The following is a 12,041-nucleotide window of genomic DNA, read 5'->3' on the forward strand; positions in this document are numbered from 1 at the left end:
GTAAGTAAAACAACTCTGCAGGGCCTAACACACAGTAAATATTGGTGAAGTTCTTTGCCCGCAATCCAGCTTCTTCTAATACAACACTGAGCCTGGGAAAAATTGGAAAGCTAAGTAAATCTATTCCTCCTAACTGTCCGCCAGCTCCCTTCCCCACTCACTGCCCTACTATCACCTCCGTTCTAGCTCATCTTCAATGGAGAGTCTCTCGGCCTCTTCAGAAATCGTGGGCTTTATGGGGTATGGAGGAAGTGGAGAGATGTTCTCATTTTTTTTTAAGATTTTATTTATTTATTTGACAGACAGAGATCACAAGTAGGCAGAGAGGCAGGGAGAGAGAGAGACGAGAAAGACAAGCAGGCTACCTGCTGAGCAGAGAGCCCAACTCAGGGCTCCATCCCAAGACTCCAGGAGCAGAAGGCACAGGCTTTAACCCACTGAGCCACCCAGGTGCCCCGAGATGTTCTCATTTTAAGAACAAATTTAAGACCTGTAACTTTCAAAAAAGTTCATCCAATGCTAATGTGTATGGAGTAAAATACTAAATGACCTCATTATACTCATTCTTAAATTAATTTTTATTTTCATCATAACTAGACAAGTGCACAGTTTTAAAAATCAAATAAATGAGGAAGGATATAACCAGAAACAGCAGACCTTGACATTCGTATATGCAACTTCCTGTTTACTCATCACAGGCAATGACGTTCAGCTCTTTATTCCATATAGCTACTGTCCTACTCTTCACTGAGGTACTTACACTGCCATTTTTTTCTTAAGTCTTTCATGGTGACTTACTAATTCTCTACTATGAGATATGAGGATACGGATATCTTTTTTCCTCCCCCAACTATATATACACATGCACACACATCCCCTCTGTCCCAGCTCTGAAATATTTTACTATAATTTTGGTCAACTCAGTATTTAGCATTTATTATTTCCTTCTTACATCGCTTTGCATTTTCACTGAAATTAATACTTGCATCTCTTCTGCTTTCCCTATTTACTACACCAAACACATTAATTAAATGACTTCTTTCTTGGCAACGCCTCTTCTGGAGCCCTCTTTCTTCGATTCCGGTTGGAAAATGCCTCTGCCTAAGCCAGATGCACAGTTGTGGGGGAACAGTTGTCACCATTTAAAAACACCCTTACCTTTCCTTCTGCGCTAGATTCTTTGTGTTTTCCCTCTCGTGAATATGTCACAGTGTACAAGACTCTTTCCTGCTAGTAGTTTCACTCTAGAGACTCTCCAATCTGATGTGAGGAAGGATGTGGGTGTGTTGGGAAAGCTCACAGGGCTCGGATCTAGGAGCAGATTCTAGCTCCTATCAGAGCTCGGGAAGTCTCTAGTCAACAGACAACCAGAAGCTAAGACTCTCAGACCTACAACTACAAGTGAATGAATTCTGTCTATAATAATAAGTGTTGAATTCTGTCAACAATAAGAGTGTTGCTAAGCAACACTCTTCCCCAGTCAAGCATATAGATACAAATGTAGTCCAACTCACACTTTAATTACAGCCATATATGACCCACAGCTGAATACTCAGCTCTGTCACTGAAGGACTCCTCACCTGGGACAAACACTGGTAAAAAATAATATGTATGTTTTAAACAACTGAGTTTATTATAATTTGTTTGCCACATAGAAAAATGGACATTCTTTTCCTTTCCAAATTACTTTTCCTATTTGTTCATTTTAGATGTCTATATTCAGTTTAAAAGATTTTAAAAATACTATCTGATTCTCAGTTACTCCCTTAGATTTATCATTCTCCCTCCCTCAATGACTGGGATTTTTCCCTGTATAGGTTTTTCCATGGCTCTGGCATAATTTTCTCCCAACCAATATTTCCCTGGGGCTGGTTATATGACTCTGTCCAGAAAGAAACTATTGGTTTCTTCAATCAGAATACTATATGATACTAGCTTCTTATCTGTAGTTTAAGGTTAATTATAATGATAACAACAACCAAAATTCTTCTCAGTAGGATGCCAGAAGCAAGTGCTTTATGGTATACAATATTCAACACTGGACTCACTTATCCTAGATATTACCTAAATCTTTCACCTTAAGAACTGTATGAAACAGTATTTGATAGACCATGGTTCAGCAGCAAATTAATCCTAAAATTTAAGTAGCTTAATACCACAAAAGTTTAACTCTCAAGCACACATTATCTGATGTAGGTAAGATGATGCTCTGACCGGGTGTGCTCTGTGTGATGATACCAGGTCCCGGTTGCTTCCATTGTGTTGGGTCACTGTCACCATTTCAATAGGTAGTTTCCATCTTCAACAGCCAAGGGAAAATTAAGAACAGAAGAAGCATACAGACTGGGCATAAGACCAGACATAGGACTCGCATTTCATCAGTCTCAGTTATATGGCTATAATATGATTCCAAGGGAAGATGGGACATAGAAAGGAATGCATCAGTATTTAGTGGGTGCTGCTTACCCTGGAAATAAAAAGCATTGCTTATTTATAGTAATAACTGTTTCCTAAATAGGAGAGTATAGATCTTAAGCATTTTGTTTTAAACATTATAATTAAAGTGGAATTCATTTAATTTTTAAAAACTTCCCCAGTGGCATTTGAAGTGATATAAATATCAGAGCAAGAAACCTGGCAACATATGTGGCAGTGGATTGAGTTTTGAGAAGTTTATTGCTTTAGCAGTGAGGTTATGTTATCCCTAGAGTGAAGTCTGTGTATCCTAATAAGATGAAAGCAAACTTCAGAAAAATGAAAATGATTTCCCCCTGGCCCCTGCAATTAACTCTAAGCTAGAAAAAAAAAAAAAAAAAAAAGCAAAACATAATGAAAGGATCCTAGCAACAAAATATGTAAAATTCACAATGCCTGGCATACAAGTAGAAATTTCCAGGCACAGAAAATTATAATGCAGAACCTACCAAGAAAGAAAGAGGAGAGAGAGAAAGAAAGAAAGGAAGGATGGAAGGAAGGAAGGAAGGAAGAAAAACAGAGCTAGAAGCAACAGGGATGATGAATGAGACAAGTAACTGAAGCTATTTTAAATCCTACAAATACAGTGAAGAATGTAAAAGGAAGTATGAATATCATAAGGAGAGAAATATATATGAATAGAAGCTCTAGATATGAAAGTAATACATCTAAATAAAATGTATTCAGAAAAGGATTACCAGAGATTATAGATAAAGTGAAAGCAAATAGCTATAAACTTTAAGAAATTATCCAAAATAAAGTGCTAAAAACAAAATCTGGAAAATGAAAATGAGCAAGGCATAAGTGGCCTGTGGAAAATAATAAGCAGTCTAACATATGTGTGATTCAGATCCCAGAAGAAGAAGAAGGAGGAAAACAAGCACAAAGGTAAGGGGAAAGGAAGAAATAATGGCTGATTTTCTGAAATTTTTATAAAATTTGAGACCATTGAAACTAAAGAAGCTCAAGAAACTCCAAGCATAAGAAAATAAATAGGAAATCATACTAGGCCACATTGTAAGAACATTCCTTAAACTTATGGGTTAAAAAAATAATAATAATAAAAGCAGTCAGAGCTGGAGGGAGGATACTTTATATAGGGAGAGGAACAAAGATTAAAATGATAGCCAACTTCCTGTCAAAATTATCCAGGCCAAAAGATAATTGACCAGCATTTTTTTTTTTTGACCAGCATCTTTAAAGTACTGAGAAAAGTATATATGCTTAAGCCAGAAGTATACGCTTAGTGAAAATATTTTTCATAAAGAAAATGAAAAACTTTTTTTTTAAGATTTTATTTATTTATTTGACACAGAGAGAGAGAGAGAAATCACAAGTAGGCAGAGAGGCAGGCAGAGAGAGAGAGGGGAAGCAGGCTCCCCGCTGAGCAGAAAGCCCGATGCGGGGCTCGATCCCAGGACCCTGAAATCATGACCTGAGCTGAAGGCAGAGGCTTAACCTACTGAGCCACCCAGGCAACCCCAAAATGAGAAACTTTTAAAGATAAACAACAGCTGAGTGAATTCCTGGCCTGAATAATGGGGCAACTGGAAATGTTAAAGATAGTCCTTCTGGTAAAAAGATAATTATATCAGAGGGTAAGGTGAACTTATTTAAAAGAATAAAGAGGTTCAGGAATAGATATATATTGAGAAACATGAAAAGGTTCCGTGGTGAGCTTAGCATCGCACACAGAAGTATTAAATCACTATGTTGTGCACCTGAAACAAATGTAATGGTATGTGTCACTCATACTCAAATAGAAAACCTTTAAAAATAAATAAATAAAAGGGATTTGGTTTGTTTTCATTTCTTAAGTTAATGGAAAGAATATTATTTAAAAGGAAATAATAATAATAAAATGGTGGGGTTTATAACATTTAAAAATAAAAGAGATGACAACAGTAACAAAATGAGCAGATGTGAAAATGAGAGCATATTTTGTACTACTACTACACTGAACTGTACATACATTATTATTGAGGTATATTGTGATAAATTGATATATATGGGAAACTTTAATCACTGGAAGAATAGAGCAAAGAGGTATAGATATAAGCTAGTGGTAGGGAGAAAATGAAACTCTCAAAACATTCATTAATCCAAAATCTAGCAAAAAAATGAAGAAAGGGAACAAGGAACAGATGGTATGCATAGAAAACAAATAGCAAGATGGTAGAATTAGATCCAACCATATTCATGATTATGTTAAATATAGACTAAACACTTGAATTAATAAGCAAAGTTTGTCAGATTGGATTTTTTTAAAGGTTTTTTGTTTGTTTGTTTGTTTTTTAATTTTTAATTTGACAGAGAGAGAGGTCACAAGTAGGCAGAGAGGCAGGCAGAGAGATAGGGAGATAGAGGGAAGCAGGCTCCCAGTTGAGCAGAGTCTGATGTGGGACTTGATCCCAGGACCCTGAGATCATGACCTGAGCCAAAGGCAGAGACTTAACCCACTAGCCACCCAGGTGCTCCAGATTGGATTTTTTTTTCTTTTTTAAATATTTTATTTATTCATTTGACAGACAGAGATCACAAGCAGGCACAGAGGCAGACAGAGAGAGAGAGAGAGGAGGAAGCAGGCTCCCTGCTGAGCAGAGAGCCCGATGCGGGGCTCAATCCCAGGACCCTGGGATCATGAACTGAGTCGAAGGCAGAGGCTTTAACCCACCGAGCCACCCAGGTGCCCCAGATTGGATTTTTTTTTTTCTTTTCTTTTTTCTTTTTTTTTTTTTTTTTAAGACAGAGATCACAAGTAGGCAGAGGCGGGCAGAGAGAGAGAGGAAGAAGCAGGCTTCCCACAGAGCAGAGAGCCTGATGCGGGGCTCAATCCCAGAACCCTGGGATCATGACCTGAGCTGAAGGCAGAGGCTTTAACCCACTGAGCCACCCAGGCACCCCCCAGATTGGATTTTTTTAAAGACTGATTTGTTTATTTGCGAAAGAGAAGGAGAGAGAGAGTGGAGGAAGGGCAGAGTAAGAGGGAGAGAGAATCTTAAGCAGGCTCCACACCCAGTGGGGACCCTGATGTGGAGGCCCTAGCTGAGCCTGATTCAGAGCTCGACCTCAGGACCCTGAAATCATGACCCTGAGAACATGATCTGAACTAAAACCAAGAGTCAGACATTTAACAAACTGAGCCATCCAGGCACCCCAGATTGGATGTTTTTTAAGCAAGATTAAAATATATGCCATGTATATGACTTCATTTTACATATAAAGGACAGTAAAGCAGAAAAAAAAAAAAAAAACAAGAACAAACAAACAAACAGAGAAAGTCACAGCCTTCAGACCCTAATCAGAGAATGCCTGGGGAACTTAAGTAATATTAGACAAAGTAAACTTTAGAACAACAAATATTACCAGGCATGAAGAGGAACATTTCATTGAGATAAAATGGTTGATTCATTGAGAAGAGTTAACAATCCTAAATACATGCGTTTAATAGTAAAAGCTTCAAAACACATAAAGTAAAAAGGACTCCACTAAAATAGGAAATAAATAATTGCTCTGTGATTTCAACTCTTCCTCAGTGACTGACAGAACAAGCAGACTAAAAATCAGTAAGGATGCTGAAATGGCTTTGTAATGTGTCGGCTTCTCTATGTCGAATCTCGTTTCCCAGTATTCCCTTGCTTGCCTGTTTCCAGTTCCTATGGGCCACCAAAAAGGCTTTGGGAATAGTTGGCAGATGGAAGGGAAGCCACAGCTGTTTTGAAGCCCACACGCCATTATTGCTCATCTGGTAACTACATCGTTGGCATGAAGCGGTAACAGGGTCTGCAACTGCTGGCCCTTTTCCTGGACCCTCATTCAGCTTCTCTCACTCCCGGACCAGGGTTCGTTTAGCTCTGTACGGAAGATTCCCTGCTTCTGCAAAAACATTCTCTTCACCCAGGTCAGAGAGAACAAGAATAAGTCTGTCCTCATGAACTGGAATTCCAGCTCATGCTTGTGGGGTGCACTCTGCCCTGATTTCCACCTCTTGAAACTCATCTTTTCTTACTGATCCCCTTTTTCAGGGAACTTGAGGTTTCAACAATAGCTGTGGAGACATAGACAACAGCCTTACAGAGACTGTTGAACCAGGTTTCCCAATGGTGTAAGGTGAATTTTCTAAACAAATCAATTTATCTCTCTCTCTCTCTCTATCATCTATCTATCTCGTAATGATTTTGCTTCTCTGGTTGAACCCTGACTTATACAGTTACAGAAGACTTATACCTTATCAACCAATTTGTCCTAATTAACATTTATAAAATACTTAACAGGCATAAAACACGTACTTTTCTATATTCACCAAGATAGCCACATTGTAGGCCATAACATAGGTTTTGATACATTGTAAAAGATCAAAATCATGGAGATGCATTCTCTGCATGCACATTCTCAGGCATCTGTGGGCACGCACGTGCGCGTGCACACACACACACACACACACACCAGAATTGAACTGGAAATCAATAATAACAGAGATATCTGGAAAATCACTAAATATAAGGTAAGTAAAATACTTTTAAGTAAGATTGTAAGATAAAATACATAACACTCGGCTAAATGTGAATTGTAGATCTTCAATGAGAATTTTTAGTATAAACAGCACTCAAATATCGTATGGCACATACTATATTTAAAAAATTTAACTGAAATTCAATCTGGATATTTGTGTTTTGGGTCTTCTAAATAGGGCACCCCTACTTCTTAGTCATTCGTGAATCAAAAAGAAATTCAAAAGAACATTAATAGCAACTACTTTGAATTCTATGAAAATGAAAATATAACATCAGAAATTGTGAGATGCAACAAAATGTTGATTGCAGGTAAGTTTATAGTTATGTTATATTCCTTAAATACTTAAGAAATATATATATATTTATATGCTTATATAAATATATATTTAAGAAATATAACTTTTGATATTTTTATGCTTATATTTGTTAAAGTCAAGTCTGAATTCAATTATCTAAGACTCCACTGCAAAAATTGGAAAAAGGGGATGAAATAAAATCCCAGGTTAAGCAGAGGCTAATAAAGATAAGAGCAAAGTATCAGTGAATTAGAAAGTCATCAAATGACAAAGAAAAATTTATGAAACCTAAAGCTGTCTCTGAAAAGATCAATTAAATGTATAAATCTCTAGCTATCTATTAAGAAAAGAGACAAAATGCCAATTATCAACACCAAGGATAAAAGAGAGGACATTGTATGGATCCTACAGACATTAAAAAGACAATAAGGAAATACTACAAATAATTTATGCTAATAGCTTTAAAAAGTCACAGTGAAATAGACAAAATCCTTGAAGCCACAACCAACAAAAGTTCACTCAACAAGAAATAAATACCCCAAATAGCACTGTACCTTTTAAAGGAATTGAATTCATAATTGGACCTTCCCACAAAGAAAACTCCAGGTCCGTATGACTTTCTCATAAATTCTACCATTCACTTAAGGAAAAAAAAAAAAAACTGCCAATCTTATAGAAAACCTTCTATAAAATAGAAGGGAATACTTTACTATTCACTTTATGAAGCCAAGATGACATTGGCATCAAAATGAGAATGTCTTTAAAAGAAAGAAAACCAGAGACCCATATCCCATGTAAACAGAGACAGAAAAATTGTACACAAACCTTACCAAGTATAATGAGTAATTATAAAATATGAACACATCATGACCAACTGGGCTTTAATGCCAGGAGTGATAAGTTGGTTTTATACCAAAAAATCAATCAGTGCGATTCCAAATCATATCAGAAAGCTAAAAAATAAATTAAAAATTATACATGATCAATTCAATAAATGCAAAAAATTATTTGAAAAAATCAGCAATCATTTATGATTAGAAAGGAAAACTTGTAACAAGTGAGAAATTTGTTGGAACTTCCTTTCTGGATAAAGAACATCTATGCAGGGGCGCCTGGGTGGCTCGGTGGGTTAAAGCCTCTGCCTTCGGCTCAGGTCATGATCCCAGAGTCCTGGGATCGAGCCCCGCATCGGGCTCTCTGCTCAGCAGGGAGCCTGCTTCCTCCTCTCTCTCTCTCTGCCTGCCTCTCTGCCTACTTGTGATCTCTCTCTGTCAAATAAATAAATAAAATCTTAAAAAAAAAAGAACATCTATGCAAACTTGCAATGACATCACTTTGGTGAAATAGAAAACACTTTGCCTTAAGATCTAGGACAAGGTAAGAGCTCCTGGGTGGCTCAGTTGGTTAAACGGCTGACTCCTGGTTTCCACTCAAATCATGATCTTGTGGTCCTGGGATCTAATGTCTAATGGGGTCCCCAGTCAGCAGAGAGTTTGTTTCGCCTCTCCCTCTCCTTCTGCCCCTCCCCAGCCCCTTTTGCACTCTCTCTCTCTCAAATAAATAAATAAATTAATTTTTAAAAAAAAGATACAAGATAAGGTAGTGATATCCATTATCATCACTTCTGTTGAATAAAGAAATTAAAACACCAGTCAGATTGATTCAGAGCATACAGTGGTACCCTCATTTTAATTTAATTACTACTTTAGAAGCCCTACATCCGAATGCAGTCATATTCTGAAGTACTGGAAGTTCCATCTTTAACATATGAATTTTGGGAGACCATATTTAGTCCATAAGAGCCATATTTTTAAAAACACACCTCAAGTTCATTTCAAAATGAATCATAGAGCTAAATTTAAAAAACTATAAAATGCATAGATGAAAATAGGGGAAACTATTTAAACACTATATTAGACAAAGATAAAGACACAAATAACATTATTCATAAAACAAGAAATAATAAATTTTATTTTATTAAATCTAAAAATCTTAACCCTTTGAAAATCAGTGTTAAGAAAATAAAATTAAAAAGAAAAGAGAAGAAAAAGACAAACCACAAGATAGGAGTAAATATGTCTAAAGTTGTACTCTGATAAAAGACTTATATCCAAATTTTTACAATGCAAAATTAGGAATTAAAAAAGCCCAGTGAAAAATGACCAACAGGTTTTATCAGTCACTTCATTAAAGAATGTATAGGAAAAGTCAAAATATATATTAAAAAAATGTTCAACACCACTGTTACTAGGAAAATGCAAATGAAAACATCAGTAAGATATGTATTAACCAGAATGACTGAAAATTAAAAAGAGCGACAATAACAAATGTTGGCAAGAATGTGGAACAAATGGACCGTCCATACTTTGCTGGCGAGAATACATATGATACACTTTAGAAAACATTTGACAGTTTCTCCTGAAGATAAAGATATTGGTACCATATGACCCACCAAACACACTCATAGAACTGACTCAGAAAAAACGTGTGATGTATGTCCACAAAAAGACTTCTACATGAATGTCCATAGAAACTTTATTTGTGATCGTTCAAATTGAAGCAGATCAAATGTCTGTCAGCTACTGAGTGGATTCACAAACAGTGGTATATTGACACAATGAAATATTATTTTGCCAGAAAATGTAATATACTAAAGATGCATGTAAATTAGGGATGAATGTCAAAAGAATTTTTCTTTTATTAAAATATTTTTTATTTATTTCTTTGAGAGAGTGAGCACAAGTGGGGTGAGGGACTGAGGGGGAGCCTGATTCGAGGCTCCATCCCAGAACTCTGGGATCATGACCTGAGCCAAAGGCAGACGCTTAACCACTTAACTGACTGAGCCACCCATGCACCCGTCAAAAGGATTTTTCTAAGTTAAAGAAGACAGACGTGAAACACTACATACTTCATGATTCCACTAAATTAAATTCAAGAAACGGTGGAAGAATAGTGACAGCAGATTAGTGCCTGCCTCCGGATGTGGGTAACAGAAAAAACTGCAAAGAAGCTCATGGAAAAACTTTGGGGGGGAGTGATATAATGTTTTATCTTCTGATCACTGTAGTGGACAAAGGATTATAGATATTTGTCAATGCTCAGCAAATTTTATATAAAACCATTGGCTTTTGAGTCCATGCTTGAAGGATAGGAAAGTTTTACAATTTTTCCCCCATTTTAGTTATTTTTTTTAATTTTATTTATTAATTTGACAGAGATTACAAGTAGACAGAGAGACAGGCAGAGAGAGAGGAAGGGAAGCAGGCTCCCTGCTGAGCAGAGAGCCGGAATCGGGGTTCGATGAGCCGAAGGCAGAGGCTTTAACCCACTGAACAACACAGGCGCCCCTTTTCTCCCATTTTAAATGCTCATCCTCATGTATGTAGACCCCTGCGACAGAGTGAGCATACAACCAAGTAGTCAAAACACATTTGTTCCCAAAGTACCAAATAGACAAGAAACCAGTTTGCTATACAAGCTTGCTGTTGGTGCTCACAGCTGAGAAAGAAGTATTCTATCTTAATGGCACCATAAAGTAGTGGTACTCAGAGCATCCTTGTGTGGAAACCACTTTGGACCAATTCCTGAGCCCTCCAACAAAGAAACAATAATAAATGGGAGGAATTTGGAACGGGGGGAAGCCCCAGGATTATATCAGGAAAGGTAAAGAAAGAAGTATTCATTTTCTGCAGTTCCATTTCTCTTAGGCTGATGTAGCCTTGGAAACAAATTAATTAAATTATATTCCCTAATGTCTTTAAAATTATGAAATGAGAATTCTACTCAGTGTCTAAAACACAAACTCCCTATATAAAAACAAGTTCAATCACTGCCGTGACCATCACAGCAGAGTGAAGTTAGAGCTAAAAATGGGTACTCAGCAGGAATTGTTTTTCTGAAGGGAAAAAGATCTCACACCTTAATTGCTCTGAATAAATGCTTCAGGGAAGCTGGAGCATCATCTGATGACTGAATCAATCAGTATTTTTGCCTAACCTTTTCAACTGAGTGACATCCAGATTAATTCAAACTTTTAAGTCGCATGCCAGAGCTGTCCTTAGCATAAAATTCTGCACCTATACTATACAAGAATTGTTAAAATTTGAGGTATTTTATGTAGAATACATAATGAAGCATTTATCATGTTATGTTATATAATATGGTAAACAATTATTTACATACAGAGATGGTATGTAGAGAAGATGAATTTTTATCAAATATACAAAATTAATATCTCCATCAGAGAAAGAATAAAAGAAATCTGATTGTAAAAATTATTAACTCTATCAGTTAATCTAGTGTCCTCAAATTCCTTAAAATAGATTGCAAATCTATGTACGAGTTACACTTATTTTGAATTAAAAAAATCAATAAATCTAATTTGTCTTCAAGGAGTCTGTGACTTGAAAAACTTGAGGGTCATTTTACCAGACAATCAGCATTTGTTAATAATGAAAGGAGAAACTGCTTAAAATCTCATTTTTATTTGTATCAATCAACATTTTGTGCTTTAATGTAAAGGGTTGGCATATTAACTAAATTTTAATTGTGATTTTAATATAAATTTAAATCTCATTGGTCAAGACAATAAAATATAGTAATTATAATAATAATAACAGCAAAAATGTATAGCGACTACCACCCCTCAGGTATTGTTCTAAATGTTTCATGCATACCATCCCATCTATCTGTCACAGTAATCTTAGGGACATAATCATCCCTTTTACAGATGTGAGAACGTGAGCATTCAGGA

This window comes from Meles meles, chromosome 3, assembly GCF_922984935.1.
Source record: "Meles meles chromosome 3, mMelMel3.1 paternal haplotype, whole genome shotgun sequence".
Lineage (NCBI taxonomy): Eukaryota > Metazoa > Chordata > Mammalia > Carnivora > Mustelidae > Meles > Meles meles.